Here is a 21,152-nt window from a genome sequence, read left to right as displayed (position 1 = left end):
CAAGGAGATTAAGAAGGCCTTACGGACATGGTTGAACTAATGGTGTCATGAAACAGGTGACAGAAAACAGTAGGCAAGAGGGCCTGTAGCTTTGGTGGTTATAAACACAGGTGTAGAGGGAAAAGACATGGAGAAAGCTTATTAGTTGGCCGCCAAGAGGTACTAGAGAACTGGCAGACAATTTAAGAAAGGAAAACAGGGCTTAGCCCAAGCTGTTTATGGAAGTGGAAGAAACATGTTGACATCAATGTGCAGTGCTGTGCATTACAAAAATACTTTTTGAGGGGAGGAACTCTGATGATGAACTTTTGACCTGAACTGGCATGCCAGTCATAAAAAACGCTGAGCTGAAGCACCCTGCCAAACCTTCATCCTTATCCCTGGTGGAAATTATAGAGGCACTCAAGGGATCTTGGGGGAATTGTGGGAGTACAACTTTTCTGTCAACATGTGCATTTGGACCATGTCTTATGGGATGCTCTCTGGGGAGTGCAGTGAGCGTATGGTGTTCAAGAGCAAATGGTATGTTTATTTGTACACATTTTGCAAGAGCTGTGCCCACATTTTCAGCAGAACATCAGACGTGTTTCCAGTGGATGTCAGGCTCACCTGGGCATTGCTTTCTGTAGCCAATAATATTCATTGTCTGAATGGATAATATTTTTGGGAAGGAGTACATTGGTCAACAAGGTTCATTTGAGGACCTCGAAATTGCCTCTCCACTATTTGTGGATAATGTAGACCTGTTGACATCATCATAATATGGCAAGTGGACTGTTTGTAGCTGAGTGTGGAGCCGTCAGGATGAAAGTCAGCATATCTAAATCAAAAGCCAAAAGCTTCTCTCAGAAATGCATACATTGTTGCCTCTTGATTAAAAGGGAGCTACTGCCTTAAGTAAAGGTTTTTAAGTAACTTCTGGTCTTGTTCATGAGTGAGGACAGAAAGGAGCATGAACTAAATAGGCAGATTTGTGAGCCTAAAGCAGTTATGCAGGAGCTGTATAAGTCTTTTATGCATAAGAAGAAGCTGACCAGAGAAAATATCAATTCACACATCCATTTATTTTCAAGCTACCCCCTATGGTCACAAATTCTGGGATTTGACTGAAAGAATTGAGTCTTGAATACAGGCTGTTGCCATAAGTTCCTTAGTTGAGAGGATAGAACAAGGACTAAAGAATAAACTTGCTGATTCTTTGCATGTAAAGGAATAATTAAATATGGTTTGGGCGTCTGATATGTTCTGGGCCACGACGATTAAATATGTTAAAGACACATCCACCTGCCCTGCAGTCAACCCAGAAGATGCTGTAGGGATTATATATCCAGTCTGGCCTGGGAATGCCAGTGGTTCTGACAGTAAGTACTTATGTGCAACTTGGGTTTGGGGCACCTGAGTTGACCAAATTAATGAATTTTCCTTACTTAATATCATATTCCATGTCTGCCAGTAATTCCCCCTAATGACACATACTGCCTACAGAGACTGGAAGGTCACAGGTCACATGGTGGAGGAGGGGTGTGTGGGAACCAATCACTGGCTGTGGCTGAAGAGGAGTGACAGCACCTGTGCAGCTAAGGCAGATAACTGTATGACACACACCAAGTCCTTAACTGAATCTAGATATTTAAATGCCAATCTGAAAGAAAAAAAGTGTAGAACCATTTCTCAGTAATGAAAATAGCAAGACGCATCCATCAGTCCATTATCTATAACCGCATATGCATCCTGTGGAGTATTGCCAAAGACTGGAGCTTTCCCAAGAACACACTTGGGGAAGGAGGGAGCATACACTGGGCGGTGAGCCAGTGAATCAGAGGGCAAACACACCAAAACTCCTGCAGGCAACTAAAATAAGTAACAACGCCAAATGATCTGACCTGGAGAATTATTCATGATGAGGTCATCTTGAATCCAGTCAAGAAATACAAAGAACCGTAATTTTTGGACTATTGAGCGCACCTGAATTAAAGCCGCACTCACTAAATTTTAAAAGAAAAAAAAAGTGCATATATAGGCTGCACAGTAAAATATAAACACATTTTTTTTCCAAACAGCACATGTATACATCTGCTAAAAAAAATTAAATAAAAATACAGTCGACTACAAGGAAGTCATTGATCGCCATAGTCAGCCTTATTCTGCAAACTAAAAGCATTAAAGCCTTCTTTTTCAGTGTCAGAATCAAACAGCCTCAGAATCCCTCCATCACACGCTTCCTTAGTCCCTCTTTTGTTGTCTCTTTCAATTTCACTTTTATAAACCACACACGTGTGCTCTGCTGTGTCTAGGTGTATGGCCAAATTTGACAAGGCTAAATATTTTAGCAGTATGAAGCTTGTTAGCCACTAAAAATTAGCTGCGTCATTTTTCTAGCCACAGTGTGAAAGAAGTAGCAGCTACATATATGTGGAAATTATGGTAATTTTTAAAAATAGAAAATATTATTTATTTATTTATTTTACTTTTTGGTCACAGCTTTTCAGGTATGCAAAGAACAAGTCGTGCTTCTGAGAATTACAAGGACTGTTGCTATGAAGTAACCTGTACGCAAAATGAATCCAGTCAATCTTGTCAATCAATATGAAACAGAGTTTGCTCTCAAACATATTCTGTCAGAACGCTTATATAAAAGAAACTGCAAAAAATGAAAAAAAAAAGGAAAAGGTGAGGGACATTTATCAATAATTATTTTCCTTTTTCTATTGGGGGCCGCACAACATATTACAACTTTTCTTTCATGACTTAAATATTAATGAAAATATTGCATGTGGAAAAACAAACTGTAATGATAATGCTAATACAACTAATAATGCAAATGGTCCTACTACTACTACCAATAATAACAATGGTAATGATTATGATGATCAGTGCCTCGCTTGTTGTTATCTCATTCAGCATTACTGTCTGTCTAAAGGCAATCTGCATGTTCTTCAAGTTTATTCAAAATATATTTCCATCTAATCAGTAGTTTAATATTTGGTGGATGAATGAAAATTGAATCACGATAAATAAAACTCACATCATACCCTGCAATCAAGTTGCCATCAAAAGCGTTTTAAAAATTCATATATGTTTTTTTTATTTTAGACTTCTTTGTTTGATGGTGTCTGAAAACTTGTCAAAAGTGCAGTAATGACTACTTATGAAATATAGTGTCACTCTTGTTTTTTTAAATTAAAAGAGGCTACATCAGCAGCGTGACTTCTTTCTCAGGCAACACACAGGAATTCACATTATAAGTATTAAATAAATCACGTGCCAAAATTGATTGTACTGGACAGCAACTGTGAGTTTTCCTTTGTGTAAGTAACGGTTCCCTATCTCAGTAAAACAGAGTATGTCAAAAGTTTGAAAATCCCCAGAAATAGTATTTAAGTCAAAATGGTAGAAATTAATGTCTGATTTTTATCTCTTAAGATTATTAGCATGCAAACACTGCAAACTAAGAGATAAGATCCAATGAGTATCTATGCAACCTTGCGGTTGTACCGATTATTGGATCAATAACTTTCTTCAAATTGAATGCTTTTAAGTCTTGCACTCTTCACAGTTGGGTCTAATGTATAAGCATGGATGAAGGTTTATTATTTTACCTTAACTATGGTAAGTCATTTTGAGGAAGCTCAAGAAAAACACATTTCCATGTATTATGCTGTATTTTTATTTTTTTTGTTTCTGTTTTCTTCAGCTTCAAACCAAAGTAAGGTTTTGTACAAGATGTATTTTTTTTCTGGATATGTCAATAGAGTAAGATACTTTGTGCCACTAATTGGGGTGATCAGCTGCTAAAGGAAATTGTTTTGTCAATAAAATATTTTTTTGGATGAAAAATATCGACTAGACTATTAATCCTCCTGTCATCAGAGATTCTACAATGGAAATGTTGTAGTTCTCTGGAAATATTCAACACTGGGAAGGTGAATAAAAAATATTTTCTGACTGTATGGGTGCTTTTAAAATATCCCCAATTACATAAAATCCAAATTACTGCAGTTATATGTTCAATCCTATTTCATCTTTTTTATTACAACAATAGTCAATGGCCTTCATCAGGATTATTTGACAGGATTTTAGTGACTAATGTATTATTCATTAAAACACAGAGTAGGGCAATCAGAAAAGCACTTTGCACTTTGCATTCCAAGGGTATTGAAAAAAAAAAATCACTGTGCAGTGCCTCCGGAGAACCATTTAAATGCTTCAGCAAACTCTACCCTTGTGCAATGTTGTACGGGGATAAGGTGCTCTTGCAGAAGAGGTGTCGTGATCATCAGAATAATATTCTGTTCCATGGTCCAAAAATTCCAATGCATTTGCTTTTCTTTAAAAAAAAAAAAATGTACTGGCAGTTAATAAAGATTGAATTAGCTATCAAAGAGATAAGAAGAATGAAAGAATTAAATTTTGTCTAAATATTTACCAATATGATTCATATTACTGACTGAATAAAATTAGTCTTACAATTTAAAAAAAATACTTTGTTCCTTTACTATCAGAATAAAAAAGGAATATTTGATCACAATTGATCAGAATCCCTTGAATAAAACAAAGCTTATTCTGTGCCACCACATTGTATTTGGTGTAAAATGCACCAGAGGGGATTTCGAAATATATATTTGATATTTTGCAGTCATTATTTCAAGTTAGAAAAACAAAACCTAAACTCTACAAAGGTCAGGTTTAATTCATGTTTCAGTGCATGTTTGCTTTGTTTGGAGTGCATTTTATAATCAGGAAAGAGCCTTGTTGCCAAAAGAACAAATTTGGCTTTTTTGTTCCACAAAGTATTTCTCCGTGTTCTGTTGACATCCCGTTCCTAATCCATAGCATTCAATACGACGTTGCTCCACCCTTTGCAGCTATAACGGCTTAAAATATTCTGGTAAGGCTGTCCCCAAGGTTCAGGAGTGTGTTTATGTGAATTTTTGACCACTCTTCCAGAAGTGCATTTGTGAGGTCACACACTGATGTTGGATGAGAAGGCCTGGCTCTCAGTCTCTGCTCTAATTCATCCCAAAGGTGTGCTATCAGGTTGAGGACTCTGTGCAGGCCAGTCAAGTTCACCCATGTCTTTATGAATCTTGCTTTGTGCACTGGTGCACAGTCATGTTGGAAAAGGAAAGGGCCAGCTCTAAACTCCCAAAAAGTTGGGAGCATGGAATTGTCCAAAACGTCTTAGTATGCTGAAGCTTACAAAGTTCCTTTCACTGGAACTAAGGGACCAAGCCCAGTTCCAGAAAAACAACCCCACACCATAATCCCCCCTCCACCAAACTTCACACTTGGCGCAATGCAGTCGGACAAGTACCGTTCTCCTGGCAACCGCCAAACCCAGACTCCTCCATCAGATTGCCAAATGGAGAAATGCAATTCATCACTCCAGAAAACGCCTCTCCACGGCTCCAGAGCCCAGGGGCCACGTGCTGTACACCACTGCATCCGACACGTCGCATTGCACCTTGTGATGTTGTGGCTTGGATGCAGCTGCTCAGCCATGGAGACCCATTCCATGAGGCTCTCTGCGCACTGTTCTTGAGCTAATCTGAAGCCCGTTTGGAGTCTGTGGCGACTGACTCTGCAGAAGGTTGGTGACCTCTTCGCACTATGTGCCTCAGCATCCGCTGACCCTGCTCTGTCAGTTTACGTGGCCTACCACTTTGTGGCTGAATTGCTGTTATTCCCAAACACTTCCATGTTCTTATAATACAGCTGACTGTTGACTGTGGAATATTTAGGAGCGAGGATATTTCCCGACTGGATCTGTTACATAGGTGGCATCCTATCACAGTTCCATTCTGGAATTCACTGAACTCCTGAGAATGACCCATTCTTTCATAAATGTTTGTAAAAACAGTTTGCTTGATTTTATGCACTAGTGGCCATGGAAGTGATTGGAACATCTGGTTCCGATCATTTGGATGGGTAAGCGAATACTTTTGTCCACATAGTGTATCAATTTAGATAGTCATTCCTGCTACTTTAAGCCAAAACAAGCAGCACTAAGGTTCCTGTGATGGTGGGAAGTAATTAAAGACATGCTTTAGGTATACTGTTTTGGGCTTATTGAACTTAGAAATGTCTTCACTCTGATGGTATCTTCTATTTCTGTTGTTGGAAAGTGGATGTACCAGCTGGACAGATCAAAGTCTTTAAAATATGTGTGACAAAATTCACACTTAACACACTTCAGATTCCATTGTGGCTTATAGTTTTTAGACACTGACCTTGCTTCTCATGTCAGTCTATCATCCTGTGATGTAATAGTTTGTTTTTTTTTTGTTTTTGTCTTTTTACTGATAAGGGCACAAGCATCATTCTAGTGGTTGTAATCCAATCTATATTTCTCTTCTTTGGTACACCAAATGAAAAAGTTCCACAATAGATGAAAACTGACTGCCATGACAGAAAATTACTAATGATGACATGCACCAATTCATAATATAATGAACAGCCTCTTGCAACTGATGCCTTACGCGACCCCTAACCCCAATATCCAGACCTTAGTAATTACAGTTTGATTCATTAAGAATTGCAAGATGTTCCTGGAAGGATGGCAAGTAGTGACAGGGACATTGTTAAAACACACAAACACACACACCCACACACATATACACACACAAAATGCTTGTCTGAAAAATCCTAGAACTCTTCTGGTCCCCTTAATGTGCCCTTCGCTGGGAGGCAAAAATAAATACAAACATTTTAATCCCTTGTGAGCTGTTTGTGCCAGACGCTGCTGCAACTAAAGAGAATATATAAATGAAAACTACCTATTGTAGGGGTGAAAAGTCCTGGCTACAGAAAACAGCCAGGTTCCTTAAACAGAAAGTCACTGGAGAGTCTCAATGTCTGAAAGATGGGTAGAAGGATGCGTGAATGAGAAAAGAATAGCGGTTCACTCCGTGTATTGGTGGATTAGCAGAGCAAGACTTGCAGCTAAAGCTTAGAGTTGTCAGTTGAGACCAGATGTCAGTATGTTGCATTTTATCCTTACATCTGTTTTGTCCTCAATTTTCTGCTTGTGTCAATATATCTAAAACAAAGATCAAGAATATTTAAACCATTCACAAGAAGTTACACCCTTCTAAGTCACATATTTTGTTAGATTGTTGAATATTAATATCTTTGTCATTTTTATCAGTTCATAACAAAGTTCATCAGATTAGCAGCAAAAACAAAACTTGGAGTTGAAGAATATTTTATGGATTTGACCTTATAGTGTTCCCCTATAGCTGCATAGTGTTCAACTGCAGACAATCGATAATTATTTCCAGCTGAATCACCTCAAACTCCTACAAAGGTATAACAGCAGAACGAAATGTCTTTCTTCATCATTTCTGAATCTTTCCTCTCCTTCCTGCCCCCTATGCTCTTTCCCTTTTGTTTGGCCCCACTTGCTGCTGCATTCTGGGCTCTTCTCCAGCTTACATCATGAGCTGATGGCCATCAAACAATATCACCATAGTCCTCAGCAGGCCAAGATGACACAGAGCAGCAGGGTAGAACAGCAAGGTTGGGATATCACTTTCCGCATGTTCCCTCTGCAACGCCTACTCACTGAAAACTCACCAGTAAGTTATATGGCTGCTTTCAAATGTCCAGTTGAAGCGAAAAAGGGCACCAACAGGAAAAATAAACCATCCTTCAACCTGAGCCACTAATACTATGTCCAAATGATCTAATCAGGTGTGGATAGCTCTAAGCATTTGTTTTCACATCTGACATTTATATGCAGTACATTTCCTCTTCCATTGTTAGCCATCAGTTATGACTACATCTCGCCTTTTTGCTTGACATGCAATGAGCACATTTTTTTATTTGTATTTGTCAAGGTGCTCTTGTTTTTTAACCAAGAAATTTAAGTGATGGCCCTTTGGATTTATTACATGAAATGGGAAACATCAAACAGAAAGAAAAATAGAGCTGTATAATTTTAAATTTCAGATATTGATTTACTGGACCAATAAATCTAATCCTTAAACTCATTTTAGGAAACATTAGAACAATACAGAAAATCGGGATGGATCCGCAGTTTAAAGGATGAATGATACAGTGTGCTGTTTGAGCAAGAGTTATATAGATAGGAGAGAAAATGGTGCACGTTTTAGTTCACATAAGACTACCTCAGCATTCCACAGAGTTAGGAAATATGCAGTTGGGATAGCTTCTTGATGTTTGACAGACTTATTGTTTATTTTTAAGGGCTTCATGAATAAAATCAGCTATCAAAGTAGCTCTGTTAACAACCTCAGAACGAAATACGAAGGAAATCAAGGAATTAGCCTGTCCTTTTAAGGGGCTTAGACCACAATTACATTCTCACTCCTGCCAGTCTCAAATCCATGAATATATAATCTGAATTAAGATAAGATAAGATAAGATAAGATAAGATAAGATAAGATAAGATAAGATAAGATAAGATAAAATAAGATAAGATAAGATAAGATAAGATAAACTTTATTGATCCCCATAGGGGAAATTCCTTTGTCACAGCAGAGTAACAGTTATGTCAGATAAAAGGAAATAAATATGAATATAAATATGAGCATAAATATAAATAGAAAGGCAGAGGACAGGATATAGCAAGACAACCAACAACGACAACAACAAACAACAACAACATAAAACTAAACAACAATATAAACAGTGACAGTTAGAACTAAACGACAATATAAATAGAGTGAGAACTAAACAGCAATATTAATTAAGTGTAAGGTAAACAAAATATATAAGATCTAAAGCTAATGTAGAGTTCAGATTAGATAATTATACTGCATGCATGCATGTATGTCGATATTGTATACACAAATACTCATATGCATATATGTTGTGTTTGTACATATAAATATACATATATATGTAAACATATATATATATATACATATATATGTATATAAACAGGAAAGGATTGTTTATACATATATATACACAAATATATATACATACATAAATACATATATATGCATGATCAATTTGATGTAAACATTTTTTTGGGAAATAACCACAACATAATGGCCTTCTTAATGACCCTCTTGAAAAAGACCAGACATTTGACTTGTGGCGGTGCTTCTCACCTTACAGGACTGTTATACAGAGGTGTGGCTTGTGTCCCGGCTATATCTGGGACAAGGTGTTCCTTTGTCAATTGGATTAAGGTCTTGAGGAATATCTGTTATTTTTTTCTCAGCTAACCACATGGTGACCCCATATTGAACATGTCTGACTCAAAAGAAGCTTGTGACTCCACTTTGGCCATGTCGCCCCGACTCTCACACCTGGCTGTTGTCACCCTGATGAATTCAGTGTTGTGTGACCTTGCCTTTGTGCTTGTTTATCTCAACTACATAGTAGTGGCTGGCATGTCAGCTGAAAAACACCTGAAGGACCTGACACAGGTTTTCCATCATCTAGACAAACACGGCCTGATAGTCAACGTGCATAGTATCAGTTTGGACTAATGGTGATTGACTTCCTGGGTCATCACTTTCTGTGCATTCCTTTTTCCTTTTAAGGTGCAAGTAGTGGCAATTTGTACCCGCCAGCCTCTGTCAAGGCATTGCAGGAGTTCTTTGGCATCGTGGATTTTTTTTTAACCTTTTGCTCCATCATGCTGCCCGGTTCCTTTAGCCACGTTACATACACTTTACTACTGACTTTCGCCATGTCCAAGGTTAATGAGCCATGGTCTGCTCATCAGCCGCAGCTGGATGTCTTTGCCCTTAAATTGACAAGCACTGGCTGCAGGCTACAGGATGGTATGGTGCAGGAAGGTAGTCCTGTCCTCCTCTGTGACATCTCCACTGGCTATCCCTTCCCCATGGTTCCTTGTGCCATTCGATTCATTTCACTCCCTCTTGCACCCTGGAGTTCGGGCATTGGTGAAGCTAGTTAGTTCCAAGTTTGTCTGGCCTGGCCTCTGCAAGAGTGTCAAGGGGTGGACAGTTTCACTAGTCACTGGGTGATTGTTTACCTTGGGTTGTACTTGGGTCGCATTTGGCTCTTAAGGAGAATCTCAACACATTGCCTGCCAAGCTGGAATTTTGGTCAGGTGTTCTGTGTTCGAGGGGAATTTGTGCCTAAGAGCTCTGCTCTTTCATGCCATTTGGCTGTTTCCCCTCATTTGCCAAACAGCGTTTGGGTTTTCAGGCCCCATTAATCACTGTTTTCTGTAGTCTTTCTTGCTGCAGAGCTCATGTTGGCTGGTTCTGTTTTTGTTTCATGAGTCTCACCGCTCATCACTCCAACCCTCCTACATGATGGCCCATTTTGGCTTCTTGAGACAGGTCCTAAGGGTTTTCTGCAAATCATAGGTGGGCACAAGGAGGGAATCACGTTGGACTAAAACTGGAACACAAGGTGGCAGATGAAGTTTTGTTTCTGGGCCAGGTTCCCTGTCCAGGTCCTTCCAGGACCCCGGCAGTGTCTCCACAGGTTCAATGTAATGTTTCTCCTGCTGTTATCGCAGGCTGCTCAAGCCTCCAGTGAGAGACTTATTTGTTTCCAGGAGTCCCTTCTGGGTGTTTGGGGGTGCTGTGTGGCGGACACTAAGGGCGGTGCCTCTCATGTTACAGGACTTTGAGCTGGGGGTATGGTTTACGTCCTGGGTGTTTCTGGAACAAGGTGTTCCTTTGTCAGTTGGATTAAGTTCTTGAGATATAGAGTTTGAACTTGTCTTGAACTCTGTTATCTTTCCTCATCGGACCAACATAAAATAGTTTGCAAACGCAGTAAAGAGTTTGTTTTTTTTCCACCAAAGCACTTCCAGCTTTAGATTTGGAGGAGGATTCCTCAGCAAGTAGCTCACATCAGTAACCACAGTGCCCAACTTTTGCAATTCTGCATCTTGGGAATATTTAGAAATGTTCACAGAAATGTTCAGAAATGTTCACATAGTGAAAGGCATATGTTTTATATGTTGGATTATGGAATTATCTAAAATAAAGCAAGCACAATATTGCTTGACTCAACCCCTTAGAAGATTTATCAGAAAATGCCAAATATTGGACTGGATCACAGGGTACTGAACTAACCAACTGTCTGTGACATTTAATATTTCAAAAATCCTCCTAGGCCCCCTAGTAAGCACAAACTTCTGTACATGTGCTGGCAAATTATGTATGTAATACAAAAAAAGGAAAAAAATATCCCCTTTTCGCCCCATCTGGGCTGTATATTTTGCCCCCATCAAGCATGGACCAGACACCAGAAAGGTTAAAGATTCTGTAAAGAATTTTGCTGTTTCCAGAATTGTGCTTTTCTGGATAGTGATCTCAGATGTTCTTCCTGGAATCTGCTGTTATTGCTCCCAGGGACTTGATCACTACTGGGACCGCTTTTGTCCTCAGACCCCTCATCTTCATCAACTCCTTTTTGGGGACTTTGTCCACCATCGTTATGACCGATGGGTTCATTATTACCATTTTTTCTGCATGGAAGTGACAGTCTCCTAGGATCTTGACTTGATCATGCTGAATCATTTTTGGAGGTGTCTTCCACCTTGGTCCTGGGACCTCCAGGCCACACTCAGTTGATGTTCCAATGTATGATGATAGCCACCTTATGTGTACCTTTCTGGCCAGTATCTTATACCCTTTCATTATATGTTGGATTGTCTCAGAGGCATCTTTGCACTGCTTGCACCTGGGGTATTGTCGAGTGTGTCTGACTGACCAATCCTGTGCAGCCGTTATAAAGCTGTGTGCTTCAGACATTGCTATGTTTTAGCAATATCAGCCACTTCTTCAAGCTGCCGATGGTACATGCCATGCAAGGGCTTCTGTGTGGAGCCCTTCTGGCTCCTCCTGGCAAATTATCATTAGGGGACATCTTGTGATAGACTCTATGATATACATCTGTGATATATTCCCTGACACCTGTTGTCAGCTTGTTTGTTGGCCTGGATAGTAGCTTTGACATTTACTTGTCTGCAGCCTACTGTTTCCCACTTAGTATCCAATGTCAGGATGCTGGACTTTGGGTGAAACCCTCTGAGTGTTGTAACAAGCTTCCATGTCTTGATATTAGCGGCTTTCATTACTTACAATGGCCAGAATATCACACCAGCAGGGTATCTGAACACAGGCAGGACATAGGGGTTTATTGGCCAGACCTTCTTCCGAACATTCAGCTGATTTTTTTGGGACCTGCTCCATTGTCAGAAAATACATGCTTAGCTATGGCTGACCTCTTCTTCATCCTCATTTTCATTTGTGGAATAAACCCAGCATGTGTTGCTTTTCAGAAGATGTGCTGAGTTACCTTTAGATAGTTTTGACAGACAGCCCCTTTTGTGTCACCCATCTTTCCTTTTCTGCACACCCTTTGTCGACACTCATACTACAGTCATGACATACCATGACCTCCTCATGCCTATTTTTCCTGGTGAAGTTGAGGGAGTTGATGTCACACTTATTCTTGGAATACATTGATGAAATCCACGATTCCACTTTAGAATCTATATTTTAGGACAACTTGGGGCAGTGCATCTCCTGGGTATGTATCACATCTGATGCTCACATCTGTAATTGGCTTTGACTTGGCTTCCATACTCAAATTCTGAAGACCATCAAGCATTTCATTAAGGCTTTAAGAATCATGTTGATCTTAGATCCATGTGTGCAGTATATAATCTTAGGCTGTCTTGAAATCAATTCAAGCTTGGTACTTCTGGCATTGAAGTGATTGTCCTGTTCACCAGTGGCTGATATTTAGTTCCTCTGGCACTGTTAATCCCTTTCTGTGCCCGGCTCATCATTGATCTTTATGCCTATTCATCTGAGCTGCTATGAGGCTTGATGGGAATCTGTAATTTGCTTAGGCAGGTTATAAGCCAGAAATTGGTATTGGGTAATTCTGGGGGGGCCCTCATCGTGAGAAAAATACAGCCATGGGTTAGCCACTCTTAGTGGGTAGATATTAACTCAGTTTGAAGGTGTGCAGCAGCACACCTTAAAACAGGAAACAATTGTTTTTTTTTTTTTACTTTAATTATTATTTTATCTATCTTTAAATCAATGACAGGTGCATATCACGATCAAAAAAACTAAACAAAAAAGAAACCAAAAAATCCACTCCACATGGTAATCTAAAAAGATGTGTCCGGTGCGATTCCAAAACTCTTTGAGTATAACCTTATTGTATTAGCAAACACATGGCAGGAGCCCATCGTTTCGTAAAGATAGGCTTCTGAAGTCTTAATGAATATGTAATATGCTCCATACTTTTTAAATCCATGTATTGTATGTAGGGGGATCCGGATTTAACCACCTGATAGCTGCAGCTTTTTATGCTGCTGTGACCAATATGTTTAGGAGGTATTTTTCATCCTTTCTGTCCATACCCATAGTGGGTACTCCTAATAATGTAAGGCTTTGGGGAATTTCCCGTTTGAAGACCGCTTTGTGGGCGTTAAAAACTGCCTTCCAAAATAAACTTAGTTTCCGGCAGAGCCAAAATATAGGTGTATGGTTGGCAATTTCTTTATGGCAATTCCTCCAGCAAGAACTATAACGTGTCAGCACCATCTTAGCTATTATTTCTGGTGTTCTGAAAACCTAATAATTAATATTCACTTGAATTCTGGAGTTTGAATTTGTGGTCTGGTGTGCCTCAATACATAACTCTTCCCAGGTGTCCATTGGTATGTCAGTGTTCATTTTCGCCTCCAATCTCTGTCTTATCTGTTGGGAGTTATGTATATTCGTAGATAAAAATATATTATATAGCTTACCAATTATTTTCTGTTCCTGGAAGTGGGACGTCTAAGTTTTTCCCATTCCTTGTGCGTTGTCAGGAAAGATCTCAACTGTATCTAAAGAAAAAGTCTGTCTTTGGGAGATCAAATTCCTTTGTCAGATGTTCAAATCTTAAAAGATTGTCGTCCTTGATCTGTTGAGGCAAATAGATCAGACTATATTCTGACCATTTTGTAAAACCAGTATCTAAATTGTTAGGGGTGAAGGTCCGCATAAGTCCAATATTTGTTAGTGTTGAAAGTAGTCTTGAGAGGTGATTTTTTTTCAAAATTTTTAACATGGTTTTTGTCCAGGTTGCTATTTCTTGTACAGGGCAGAAAGAAAAGGTAAGAAATATTTCATGTTTGGGAGTTTGTGACATCCATCTGATGTGAATAATTGTAAAATGTTATGTATAATTCTAGGGTGCCTATCTTGCCAACTAAATTTTGATAATTTATTGAGGTGGTCAAAGGTTGGTTTTGGATTTTCCACACGTAACATCTGAAACAAATCACGCAATCTGGGCAGAACATTCATACGGATATTTTCTACAAGACCTAGTGGGAAGAGTGGGAGCAGGAACCATCTTTCCAGGTCACTAGTAATATGTTTACGGTATAGAGATTATGTAGCGATGGGGGAATGTAGATGCCTGAATATTTAATGCCTTCTTTAGAACATCTGAATCTACTCTGTATCTTAACTTTCTGAGACCAGATCATTTACAGCTACAGCCTACAGTTTATCTACATTTACTTTGTATCCAGAATAATATGAGCTCCTTTAGGTATGGGATTGATGAGCTGGATTCTGTAAAATATAGTAAAACATCATCTGCGTAAAGTGAAATTTTGAGTTCTTCTTGATTTCTTCGAACTGCTTTTATGTTGTTGTTTCTAATGAGCTGGGCCAGCGGCTCACATACTGGTAGCAAGCAGCAGGGTAGATAAGGAGCAGCTTTGTCTGCATCCTCGTTCTAGTGTAAAGCTCTCTGATTTGTATCCATTAACGGCACCTTGTGGGGATGAATTAAGTGTTTGAACCCATTTATGAAATTAATGCCAAATCTAAATTGTTTTAGTTTTTGAAATAAATATCGCCATGATACCCAATCAAATGCTTTCTTTCTACAATTATTGACTCTGATTTCATATCTTTTTGATATTATATTTAATAGGTGTCATACATTATCTACGTAAGACTTTCCAGGGATAAAGCCTGTTTGATCAGGGTGTAGGATTTGGGTAATGATCTTATTTACCCATCTAGCTAGAATTGCGGTTACTATACTCAAATCTTTGTTTAGTAATGATATTGGTCTATAAGACTGGCATTCAGTAGGGTCTTTACCCTCTTTAAGAATTACAACTACCATTGCCTCAGTCCACGATGGCCATTGTTTTAGAATCAAGGGCATATCTGTATGAATTTAGTAACAGGGGTGCTAGCAGGTCTTGAAAGGTTTTATAAAATTCATTGAAGTATCCATTTGTCATTCTTGAGTGATTAAATAACTTGCTTAACTTCCAGTTCCCCGATTTGCTTATCTTACTCCTTAGCTGTTGAGTTTGTCAGTTCAGTTAGTCTTATGCTTTTTAAGTGCTCTGCGAGTTCTGCATCAGCACTACATGTGTCTGCATTATTATACAATTATTTGTAAAACCCTGCAAATGCCTCTGCTACTGTGTTTGGTTTTGTGGCAATATTTACTTGTGATTTTATTTTCTTTACTATGTTGAAAGATCGTTGCTTTCTCAGTCTGAATGCTGACAATTTGCTTGCCCTGTTTCCACATTCATAATATTTTTTATTAGTAAATCTTAAGCTTCCCTCAATTTTATCTAATAGCAAGCTTAGTTGTCTATGAGTTGTATTCAAATCATTTGTAACCTTAATTGTTGCAGATTATTTATGTTTATGTTCTAACTCTTCCAAATTTTGCTGTTTGGCCTCCCTCTCTCTTTTCCTTGCAGTTGTAAATGAAATAATAAGGCCTCAGATATATATTGTATATATATATATATATATATATATATATATATATATGCTTTAGCACAGTCCCAGAGTATCAGGGGATTGGTTTCCGGTGTGGTATTGGTATCTAGATACTTTTTTAAATTCTTCTGTGATGAATGACATGAATTCTTTCTTATTAAGAAGAGATGAACTGAGCCTCCATTGTTTAGTTATTGGTTTTTGTCCTTTTTCCCATTTCCATAATACAGGTGCATGGTCAGAAATAGTGATAGGCAGTATCTCAATGTCTGTTATCCTATATAAATCTCTCTTTGGAGTAAGAAATCTATCCTAGAAAATGATGCACGCCTACTTGAATAAAATGTAAAATCCCTTTCTCTTGGGAATGTGCTTCTCCATATGCCTACTATGCCCGTTTCTGTAGTTTGGTATCAAAACATTTTACTCATTCTGTCTTCTATTACTATAGAAGATAGAATTTATATCTATTATTTATATTATCTATTAGGGTAACAAATAAGAGGGGTGGGAATATATTAGATTAGCTTATGGTAATTGTGGAAAATAGTTTGCTCCTCCTAATGTCTCACCATGTGGACACCCAGATCAGTACAAATAAAAATACAAGAGCATAATTAAGATAAGTTGTAATAAAAATGCTTCCAGTCATGATCCCATATAGGTAGGGATACAGTTGGCTTTTCAGCTCCGTCTGTTAGTCTTCTGGGAGAAAGGTATTGAAATACTCCATGGCCTCTTGGGGGTCCATAAGTTCCTTGTCTTCACCCTGATATATGACCCAGAATCTCGCTGGGTAGAGAAGACCGTAACGGATATCTTTCCGACCTCGGAGTGCTTTTCCCACAATTGCAAATGCAGCTCTTGCCTTTGGTTACTCTGGCAGAGTAGTCGGGAAACATAGCAATCTTTTATCAATTATAGGTCAGTGGGACTCTTTCCTGGGAATTTCCGCGGAATTTCCATAGCGCCTCCGTCGTATTGCGATTTTGCGATGATCACACGCCGTTTCCCCAGATCTTCTGGGTTCCTGGAAGCAAACCCGTGATGTGAACGGTCCACCTTTAGATCCCTGTCCAGCTGTAGGACTTATCTGATAACTTTGGCAACTTCTTTGGGGGAGCTAGCGTTCAGTTGCTCCACTATGCCAGGTATCCTGATGTTGCTCTGTCTCAACCTCCCCTTCATATGCTCGCAACACTCTTTGATGGGTTGACACCTGATTTTAAACGCTGGTGACTGTGGGTCATAGCGAGGTCACTTCATCGGACCATGTTGACAATCCTCCTTTCATATCCCGTATATCTGCCTTCCTATGGTGGACTTCTGCCCGCACAAGTTCCGTTATTGGCGACTTCAAATCTCATTCCTTGCAGTTCCATTTTGAGTGCCCTGAAGTCCTCCGACAGTGCACTTTTAAGTTCAGCTTTTATGATTTTCGAGATCTTCCCTCTCAAGGAGGATAAGACCTCTGCTTTAATATCTTCAGTTGCCATATCTGGGCTTTCGGTCTCATTAGGAGGGGCTCGTCCGGAGCGTCAGGTGCGGCTTTACGCTACCTTGTTGTTCTCATGAGCCCCGGGGTGTTAGCTTTGCTGCTTTATTTATATTTTTGGAGCTTTTCCCCCATTCAAATCAACACTATACAAGCCGTTTGTTCGTTCGTTCGTCTCCTTATATTATCTTTCACAAAATGTTAGGCTGGTTTTCATATATGTAGCTGTTTTATGAGATAAATATTATTGGCTCCGCAGGAGCTCTGGAAAGTGTGAGCTACTCCATGTCCTGCTCACTCGTGCCACCCAAAAAGATTGTTTTTTACCATTGCGTTGCATCCCCGCTCAACGACTCTTTAAATGTTTGGGAAGGGAGGAGACAAATTGCTGGAATTTTAGACAAGAAATTTTTTCTCATTCTTGCCTAATGCCAGATTATAGCTGCTCAGCAGCCCTGGGGTTTTGTTGCCTGATTTCATGATGTGTTAAATGTTTTCTATTGGTGAAAGGTCTTGACTCAGCACCAAGACTCTTCTTTTGCAAAACCGTGCTATTGTAATGGATGCAGGATGTAGTTTAGCAATAAGTTAATGAAATATACGGGGCCATCCCTGACAGAAAGGTTACATGCTGTCCAGATGGGACCATGAATTGCTCTAATACCTCTATGCACCTTTCACAGTTGATAATCCCTTCATAGATGTGCAAGCTCCCACTCGCTCATATCCTCTTCCTCCATACTTCCTCACTACCACCAAAGCTCAGGAATACCCATTCATTTCCTCACTTCAAACAACTACTCAAAACTATCCGTTGAAAGCAGACGATTCCGCCTGACAAGCTGTTGTCAATTTTAGTTATTTATGTATACATGTGTAAGTGTGGCTATATATATCTACATAGATGAACGTATCTTCTTCTTCTTCTTGTCCTTTCGGCTTTTCCCTTCAACGGTCGCCACAGCAAATCAACTCTCTCCATCTAACCCTATTCTCTGTATGCTCTTCTCTCATACCAACTACCTTCATATCCTCTCACTACGTCCATAAATCTTGTCTTTGGTCTTCCTCGAGACCTCTTGCCTTGCAGTTCCAACTCCACCATCCGTCTACCAATATATTCACTATCCCTCCTCTGTACATGACTGAACTATCTCAGTCGGCTTCTTAACCTTCTTTCCAAAACATCTAAAATGTGCTGTTCCTCTGATAGACTCATTCCTGATCCTATCCATCCTGGTCACTCCCAAAGAGAACATAAGCATCTTCATCTCTGCGACCTCTTGCTCCGCCTCCTGTCTCTCTGTCATTTTAACGGTTAAATATATATATATTACATTTTATATTACATATACATACACACACACAGACACACACACACACATATATATTTATAAATGTATGTGTGTGTAAATACAGGACTGTCTCAGAAAATCAGAATATTGTGATAAAGTTCTTTATCTTCTGTAATGCAATTATAAAAACAAAACTTACTTTTTCACGATATTCTATTATTTTGAGATAGGATTTTTGAGTTTTCTTAAGATGTAAGCCATAATCAGCAATATTAAAATAATAAAAGGCTTGCAATATTTCGGTTGATTTGTAATGAATCCAGAGAGTATGACATTTTTGTTTTTATAATTGCATTGCAGAAGATAAAGAACTTTATCACAACATTCTAATTTTCTGAGACAGTCCTGTATGTGTACATATATGTATATATATATGTACATTGTCCCTTTTGTTTTTTTTTTTAATTGTTTCTATGGATCCGTATTTTGTGTACATGTATATGCCTGTATAGGTCATGAGTTTTTAATAATGCACGTTAAATATAATGTATTTTTATTATTATCATTATAATCATTAAGTTGCCCATGCCATAAGCACAAATGAAATCCCATCAGAGGTGCAGGCTCTTGGATAGTCTCCCCTTTAGTCTGTAGAACACTGCATCCATGGCTTCCAAAAGAAATATCAGATTTGACTCACTCTACCCCAGAACAGTTTTCTATTTTGCCTCAGACCATTTTGAATGAGCTTTGGTCTGGAGAAGACAATGCCATTTCTGTATTGTGTTTGTGTATGGTTTCTTCTTTGCGTGATACAGGTTTCACTTGCATTTGTGGATTGCCTGTCAAACCGTGTTCACAGACATTTCTGGAAGTGATCCGGAGCCCATACAGTGATGTCAAGTAAAGAGGCATGCCTTGTTTTTTGCAGGGCTGCCTGATGGCCATTTAGGTTTGACCTTGCTATGTCTCTTGCCCAGAGAGATTCCCCTTGATGGTGGGACCTTCAAAGTCTTCACAATTTTACATTGAGAAACAATTTTCTGGAATTGCACCATCATTATTAGAGGGAGTTTGTTGCAGATAGATGAACCTCTGCCTAACTTTGCACCTGATGTGTTGTTTGTGTTGGGTTTATGAGATTTGGAGATCACTCCATTCTGTTTTTATAAGCAATTTAAACAGCATCACAACTTTTTTTTGGAATCGGGTTTGTATATACTCACATGCACATATGTAATACATGCCTGCAAGTGTTTTTCTACAAGGGTATTTGTTGGTTCCTGAAAGCCCTGTTGCCTCTGTTTTGTCATCCATTATCGGTTGGCAATGCTGACACTAGAAGGTGAGAATTATCACCTCTTGCCACCCTCTACACCAATCAATCTCATTTCCGGGGTTTGGTGTTAAAAGGATCCACACTTCCACTCATTTAACACTTCAGCAAGCACAATAGAAAAGTGCTCCTCGGGTAAAAAGATTTAATTGCCCATCGTGTCAGATACATCAGAACTTATTGTCATCAAAACCCCAACGATACTATGAACTGTTCTAATCTCCCTTTTTTTCTGTCTTGTTAGTGTGACTTCTTTTAAGCTTGTTTGTATCTCCATGCGTCTACTTTTCCTGTCGGACCTTCCAAGTATAAATCTTGAAGGATAAGGGTAAAAGAAAAGTATAAACAGATAACTAAATTACTAAATAAATCTTTTCAACATGAAAATATGACCATAACATATAATACGTGTAAATTGTATAGCATGACTTGCTACATTGAATACTTGAATAAGACATTACACAACATGAAAACCTCTACAAAACAAAAATGTCTGCTTCACTGCTGCTTAGTCATTGTTACATGGAGTGAGCATTTAGCAGATGCCATACTTTGGGATTTTAAACAATACTGACCATTGTGCTTGCTTAAAATTCATCCAAAACTTTGGTGGAGATAAACCGTCTGAAAATGTACCTGAATATATGGGAGCATATGAGACTACCACTCCATCATGTGACATGTGTGTAGAAATTAATAGTAAATGTATGGTGGAGGGTAGATAGCCCTATGATAAACCCAACCACTACAGGCAAACTTTGAAATAGTCTGACAATGTTTGAAGTAATTGTGTACGGTATCAAAACATCTAAAATCAAGACCTAGCCTATGAAATACAATTTCCTGTAAGATGAGACAGTTTGTTAAGGAGAGAGACTGTTGCAAGATCAGAGCTTTGCTCTATAGGAGAAAGAATTCAGAAGTATTACAAGGCCAAAAGGAGTAAGGACAGGATGACACATTAAAAAACAGTATAATATAAGACAGGACATATCAAAAGATAAGAGTTTCTTATCTTGCTTTTATATAACACTCTTCACCCATTCAAAAGTTGTTTTGCTTTGATCACACCTTACTTGGATAACTTCAATTTTTGTCGCCAAAACTATTTTAAATGTCACAAATAATACTCTCAGACTCATCACTTTAAGACATTTAATGAGAAGTGATAATTTTTCAAATTTTGGCAGATAAATCACACAACAATTCCAAATCCCAAATTCATCATTTGAGACAAAAAAAAAAAAAAAAACGCATAGCATGCAGAGACGGTTATCTGAAATATTCAA

The 21,152-nt window shown here is 38.7% G+C and overlaps 1 protein-coding gene across 1 annotated transcript in view; it reads right to left on the bottom strand.

Annotated features, from left to right (window-relative positions):
* The window catches only part of b4galt2 (UDP-Gal:betaGlcNAc beta 1,4- galactosyltransferase, polypeptide 2), a 183,718-nt gene that overhangs the window by 68,828 nt on the left and 93,738 nt on the right, over positions 1-21,152 (bottom strand). The gene's annotated exons all lie outside the window — the stretch shown is intronic.

Source organism: Fistularia commersonii, chromosome 28, assembly GCF_037954325.1.
Source record: "Fistularia commersonii isolate RoL2024-O1a breed Wild chromosome 28, RoL_Fcom_v1.0, whole genome shotgun sequence".
Lineage (NCBI taxonomy): Eukaryota > Metazoa > Chordata > Actinopteri > Syngnathiformes > Fistulariidae > Fistularia > Fistularia commersonii.
Note: the sequence above shows the minus strand (reverse complement) of the source record. Positions and strands in the feature narration are given on the sequence as shown.